Source organism: Protomyctophum bolini (genome assembly GCF_963924005.1).
Source record: "Protomyctophum bolini genome assembly, chromosome: 6".
Classification (NCBI taxonomy): Eukaryota; Metazoa; Chordata; class Actinopteri; order Myctophiformes; family Myctophidae; genus Protomyctophum; species Protomyctophum bolini.
Genome location: NC_137867.1, coordinates 31964218 through 31970391, shown reverse-complemented (window position 1 = coordinate 31970391; position 6174 = coordinate 31964218).

The following is a 6174-nucleotide window of genomic DNA, read 5'->3' as shown; positions in this document are numbered from 1 at the left end:
TGATCCAGCTTTTGTTATGAAATGGTAAGATGTGGTATTCACTTTTAGCTGCCTATAGCAAAGATGACTCGTTTATTTTTGGCATACCTTCATCAAATTTACTGACTCTTACAATCTATTCTACAACTACAAGTCAACATTTCTTTCATTCTGTTAACCGAAACAAATTCAGCGGGTAACCTTGTCTCAGTACCAGGGCTAGAAAAACTTGACACCTGTGCCTGCACTGCAGGCATGACAATCTAATCTGGATGTGGCAAAATCACCCTGTAAACTTGTAAAGACAAGCCAAGATCCAGTCTTGTTTTTATATTATGGCTAATATTATTGGGGCAGGAGAGCCATTGGGTTCATCCGAAAATTCTGTTCCATTTGCCTTGAGGTAAAACGCAATGCAACAGCTGTGAGATTGTTTGCTCTCTATAAAAGTGAATAATGGGCGGCCCTGGGGCCTGTCTACTGGCCTGTTTGCCTGACATGGCTCTTTCCCTGCTCTTCTTAACTGCACTGTTTCCCAACACAGGTAAAGATGAGTTCATGGTGGAGGCCATTGAGCCAAGGTTGTAGTGGCTCTTGGTCCTCTCCTCTCTAGGCAGGGTATCCATTTTAGTTTTAGGTCAGCTATTCAAGGGGGAATATAGGAGGCGCTTGCCGTCTTTACAAGCCTGCCCGGAGCCACTCAGTCCTATGAGTGCGGGCGGTGCTTAGAAGCCTGCATGGCCAGGGTTTGTAACTTGTAAGGAAATCAAGCGCTTCCCTTCCCTAGTTCAGCTACAAATATGCTGGATCACTGTAATGTACCTGTGATTGATATAAACTGAGTTATGGTGTAGATTATCGTGACATTTAGTGTGCGGTCTAATAAGAAACCAACTGTTTTAGAATGCTGGTTTTATGTGGCTAACTTGCGCTTTCTGCCAACAAAATTGTACCCATGTTTTCTTGAGACTAATGAGTGTGGCAGATGCCAGAATTGCAGAATTAAGAGGGACCAACATTATGTTCCTAATAGTGTCAAATCTCTTGCACCTATTTGCATCTTTCCCATCGGCTTACTTTCCCATGCATGCTGGCATCCAACTAGGCCACAGTTGCGAGGTGTCGCCTGGGCTAGGGGCTATTACCACTTAATGTACTAATGTTGCTATACAGTACCACTGTGGGGGTTCTTGCTGATGTGAGGAGGACGGTGTGCATGGGCCTGCTGCAACTGTATAGTGCCACTGACTGGACACTGAATGGGCCTGTTGCTGCTAAGAAGGGCCGATCTTCTCACAGAACTTGATATAGTCCGTGATGCACTGACAAAGGCAATGTCCTCACCATGGTCCCTAATGCAGTGGTTCCCAAGGGTCCAGGGACCCCTAGGTGTCCTTGAGGGAGTTCCAGGGGTTCCCCAGCTAAATGATAGTTAGGAACCAAATGGACCCTTATGCCTTATGGGTCTGTAACTCAGAGTTAAACTAACTTTGATTTTACAATATATATTGGGGTCTCAGAGATAGAAATGACATTAAATGGGGGTCCGTAGACTAATGCATGTCAAACTGCAGGTCCTTGAAACGAAACGGGTTGAGAATCACTGCTAGAGCCGCAAAAATCTTCTTTTATGGGGTCCCTGGAATATCTTTTCAAATGGGGGTCCGCGGACTAATTAGTGTCAAACACGAAAACGTCTGGGAACCACTGCCCAAATGAACACGTTCCTTCTCCACCCAGTCCACTGTTGGACCTCCCTAGTGGTGAACGATTCTTTAGCCCCATGGTCACTGTCTTAACTAAATATTTGACCAAATTGGACGCCACAAGCTACTGTATAGGCACAAGCCACACAATATACAAATCAGGAGAAAATCATCTTTATTATCAACCTTTCTCTGTCCTAGCAACGCACTCTTGCGGGATCTAGCACCAGTAAAAAATAACGCGTTTGCGAGATTTGCCGTCAGACACCAACACCCACTTACTGTAGGAGACCATTTGTAGAGTTGGTGTACCATTTCTTCTCCCAGATATATCTTTACTTCAGTGGTAACGTTTAGAGCCAAAGCTCTTCCTCAGACCTGAATAAAGGATCCATCTTTTCCAGAAGTTTCCTCACAACTAGCAGGTAGGCAGGGACTATATCCTCACCAAATTGTGTGCCTTCTGGGAATTGTGCAAGAATCAGACAGAGCTAATTGCCAGTGTTATGTATGTTTAAATAATTGTTGGACTGTGTTAATTTTCTTAATCCTTTTTTTCCTTTTGTAGACACTGATGTCTGCTGTTTTTTGTTGATACTGTTTTTTCAGTTCTATTCTTGTCTGCAGAGGAGAGAGGGAGAGGGGAGTTGCAACCTTTCCGGTTAACTTATCACTAAGTCTCTGAGTGGCTAGGTTTTCCTGACCTCTAGCTTAAAGATGGAGTGCCATGATTTTTTTCCCACCCTAAAACATGATCATCAGGTCTTATTGTTATATAAGGAGGAAGACGTTTTTTTTTAAAGTGTACAGTATTTGTTAAAATGTCGTTTTTATGTGAACGGGCAGGCACCAAGTACTGTATGCCTGGTTTGCCTGGTGGGTGGTGATCCACCTGAACTTAAGCCGCACCCACAGCTGTAGTTGTATGCTAAAGGGGGAGGGGTTAGGGGAGGGGCTGATAATGTGATGTCACTATATTACTGTTTTTTTCATTGGCACTGGTTTGACTGTCAAGGGTTCAGCCCCCAGGAAGAAACCCTAAATACAAAGGGAATACATCATTGCACATAAAACGACTCCAGGGTGTCTAATGAAGTACTGTCACCTCATAGACACATGAAAAACTGGAAAAATACAAAAATTGTGGCACTCCATCTTTAACTGATTGGCAGAGATTTGCATCACGTTTGTGCCACATAGTCAGAATAAATGGAACAACTTGCATTGTTATATACATAAGTAGCACGCATGACGCATGCACACAAATGTACACTGACACATTAAATGTACGAGTAAGACGCGCGAACGCGGGAAGCGAACGCACTCAGCTCCATATATGGGCACAAAAGGGGCCAGGTCCACAACAAACAAATCACTGGCCCCTTTTGTGCCCATATATGGAGCTGAGTGGACCTGGCCCCTTTTGTGCCCATATATGGAGCTGAGTGGACCTGGCCCCTTTTGTGCCCATATATGGAGGAGCTGAGTGATTGCTGATGCAACACACTCACTATTTGGATAGCGGGACAGACAGACACACGGACACACAGACGTGATCTGCTAGGTCTCATAGTAAGTGCTCAGTGCGTTCGCAATCATTTGAGTCAAATTGTTGTAACCTATTTCTGAGGAATATCCATCCAGGCTTACTGAACATTATAATCGTAAGCAAAGATAAACAGATGTTTGAAACATTAATGTCTAAAACATTAATGTCTGAATTCCAACTTCTTTAATGATGGAGATGCCAAGCTGGGGTTCATGTGTGACTTTGCATCTTCACTCATCAATCATGTGTTATGGTGACATTAAAGCAAAGACATATGAGTTCAGATACAAAGTAAACGATGTGTTTGATCAGACATGTTCATGCTGAGTTGGCAGATGCATTTTAAGTGATTACTCTTTGAAACATTGCCAGTTCATATCATTGCTGTCTGATGGAAACATTTTAAATCCAAACCAGTTCCTTTTTATTATTATTTTTAAAACATTTAAAAATAGTGAAAATAGCCGATCTATGTACATGCTCACAATGCACCGCAACGCTTTGTGAGCTTGTAGATCTACTATTTTCACTAGTTTTATGCAACATGGCAGTGGTCTGGCTCCACTGAAATATTGGCCATTCATTTTTCCCGTAGAGATTTACAAAAATATTGATATAAATTATTTCAAGCCTGTTATATAATTTATTAAATAGGCCTACCCTTTGTTTTCGTTTTATTCACAGAATTACAGGTTTTATGGACATGATTCACCTGTAATGGACAAGACAAGAAGTTGATTAAAATGTATACTTTGTATTATGACTGAAATAATTTGATACACACTGTATGTTAATGTCATTGTGCAGAGATTGACCTCTTGAGCTAATTGAAACAGTCTTGGTGTTTACACTGATGTGGCTTCTAACATCTGACACCGACAACTGTTCTCCAGTGTCAACTGGGCCACAGATTGTGATAGGCCAGATTTGACACCATGCAACTTCAATGTTGGTTTAGTCAGTGCACTCATGGTAATACCTATGTTTAAGGATTGAAAAGTGGTTTTGCAAGTAAAAGTCTTAAATTTTTACTTGAGTAAAAGTACAAAAGTGTTGGCATCAAAATATAGGCTGCTTAAAGTACCTACAGTAAAAGTACTCATTGTGCAGAATGTCCCATTTCACATGTACCGGTATAATAATCTTTTGAAAATAGCTGACAAGCTCACAACACGTCACAGTGTGTTGTGAGCTTGTAGATCAGCTATTTTCAAATAGCCAAAGTATGACTATAGGGCTACGGCTTAATTTGTATGTATCGTATGTAACTAACTAAAGTTTTCAAATACCGTAATTGTAGTGGAGTAAAAGTACAATATCAGAGATTTAGTGTATAGCCTAGCCTACAAGTAAAAGTAGGCCTACTGAAAATTTGAAATGCTTTTTCCCCCCTTTTTTGGTACAAAAATCTAAGAAAAACATATTTATAATACATGATAATATCATATCCCATTTAAGGCCTACAATGTTTAGTCACTTTGAACGTTTTTGCCCCAGAGAGATAAAATCCCACACCCCTGCTGTTTGCACAGCAAACAACTCAACTGTCTTTGTTCTTTGACTTCGATGAACCCCTCCTTTGAGGCCATGAAGGAAATCTCATTTTCACTCAAGTTATCTATTTGACAATATTACAACTACAAGAGTCCATTGTCCCAGGTGCTGAATTAAAAGACGAGCCATGTCTTTTGTCTTAACATTGACATCTGCACTGAACTCTTTGTTTTAGACCTATCTGCAAAACTGTCAAAGGCTGTAACATTACTTAGGCCAGGCCCCTATATAAAAGTGAGGGTAACAGGTACGGTCGCCCCTATATTCCATCTCGCCCCACTACTCTACACAGCCGTAAATAACAAACATAATTCATGTTGGTGATTATCATATTAAGTTCACTCTGTATATCCACGGGCATATATGATGTTGCCATTACAAAACATGGGCTACATGGAAGAAATTAGTTTAATAACACGAAATTAACTGCTAGAAGGTCCTAAATTAACTTAATTAAGCAGTCACCGACTCACCGTCTCTGTCTCATGTTATTCTTTCTTAATTTTACAGAGTATAGAGAGATCGACTACTATACAATCAAATAAATCTGTATACAAAATAATTTAAGATTTCAGAGAGGGAGGGAAATACTAAATTAACTGTTAAGTGCATTAACACATCTCGCGGCCATTACTCGGGTGAGTAAAGGGGCGAGTCGTCTGGTATTCAAAATGAGAGATAGGCCTATACGTTTCGTATTAAACAAAGTTGACTTTAACACAGGTCAGGTGGCGTTAGTGTTGATGATCTTAATTTATATTCAACTAAAGAGGTGCCTGTGGGACCTCTACGGCAGTGCCCGTTGGGCACTGGCCTACATGGAATGATGCAAGTTGGAAATGCATGTCCCACCCAGATATTATGTCTGTGTCCCTTTTATGCCCGACGTCAGAATGATGTCAGATTTCTGTATGTGTGTCTCTGTGTCCCTTTTATGGAGTTCTGTGTCAGCCATGCCCAAATATGGAGTGTTGGGATGTCAGAACAGGCCAGCTTATGGAGTTATGTGTCAGGCATGCCCAGATATAGTGTTGTGAGGTCAGAACAGGCCAGCTCCAAATATAGACCCTGGGCAGGGGCCCGGTCCAGAGCCCGGGCAGAGGACTTTTTGGGGGCGGTTCTGGACAACCGTTGTCCGACCGACTCGACACCAGACACTGCACTCACTGTGGTGGTGTGGAACGCATGTGTCGAATTTAAAGTCGTGGGGCGAACGGTTCTCGAGTTAGGCCTACGTGGATTACAGACGTACACACAGAGACTTGGTGAATTTATATTTAGATGTAGCCAAATGTTTAATATATAATTTATTTTAGACACAATTTATAGTGTCTAAAATGAACAGATTGATACTATCTTATACACATAATTTATTGGCAATTTGGC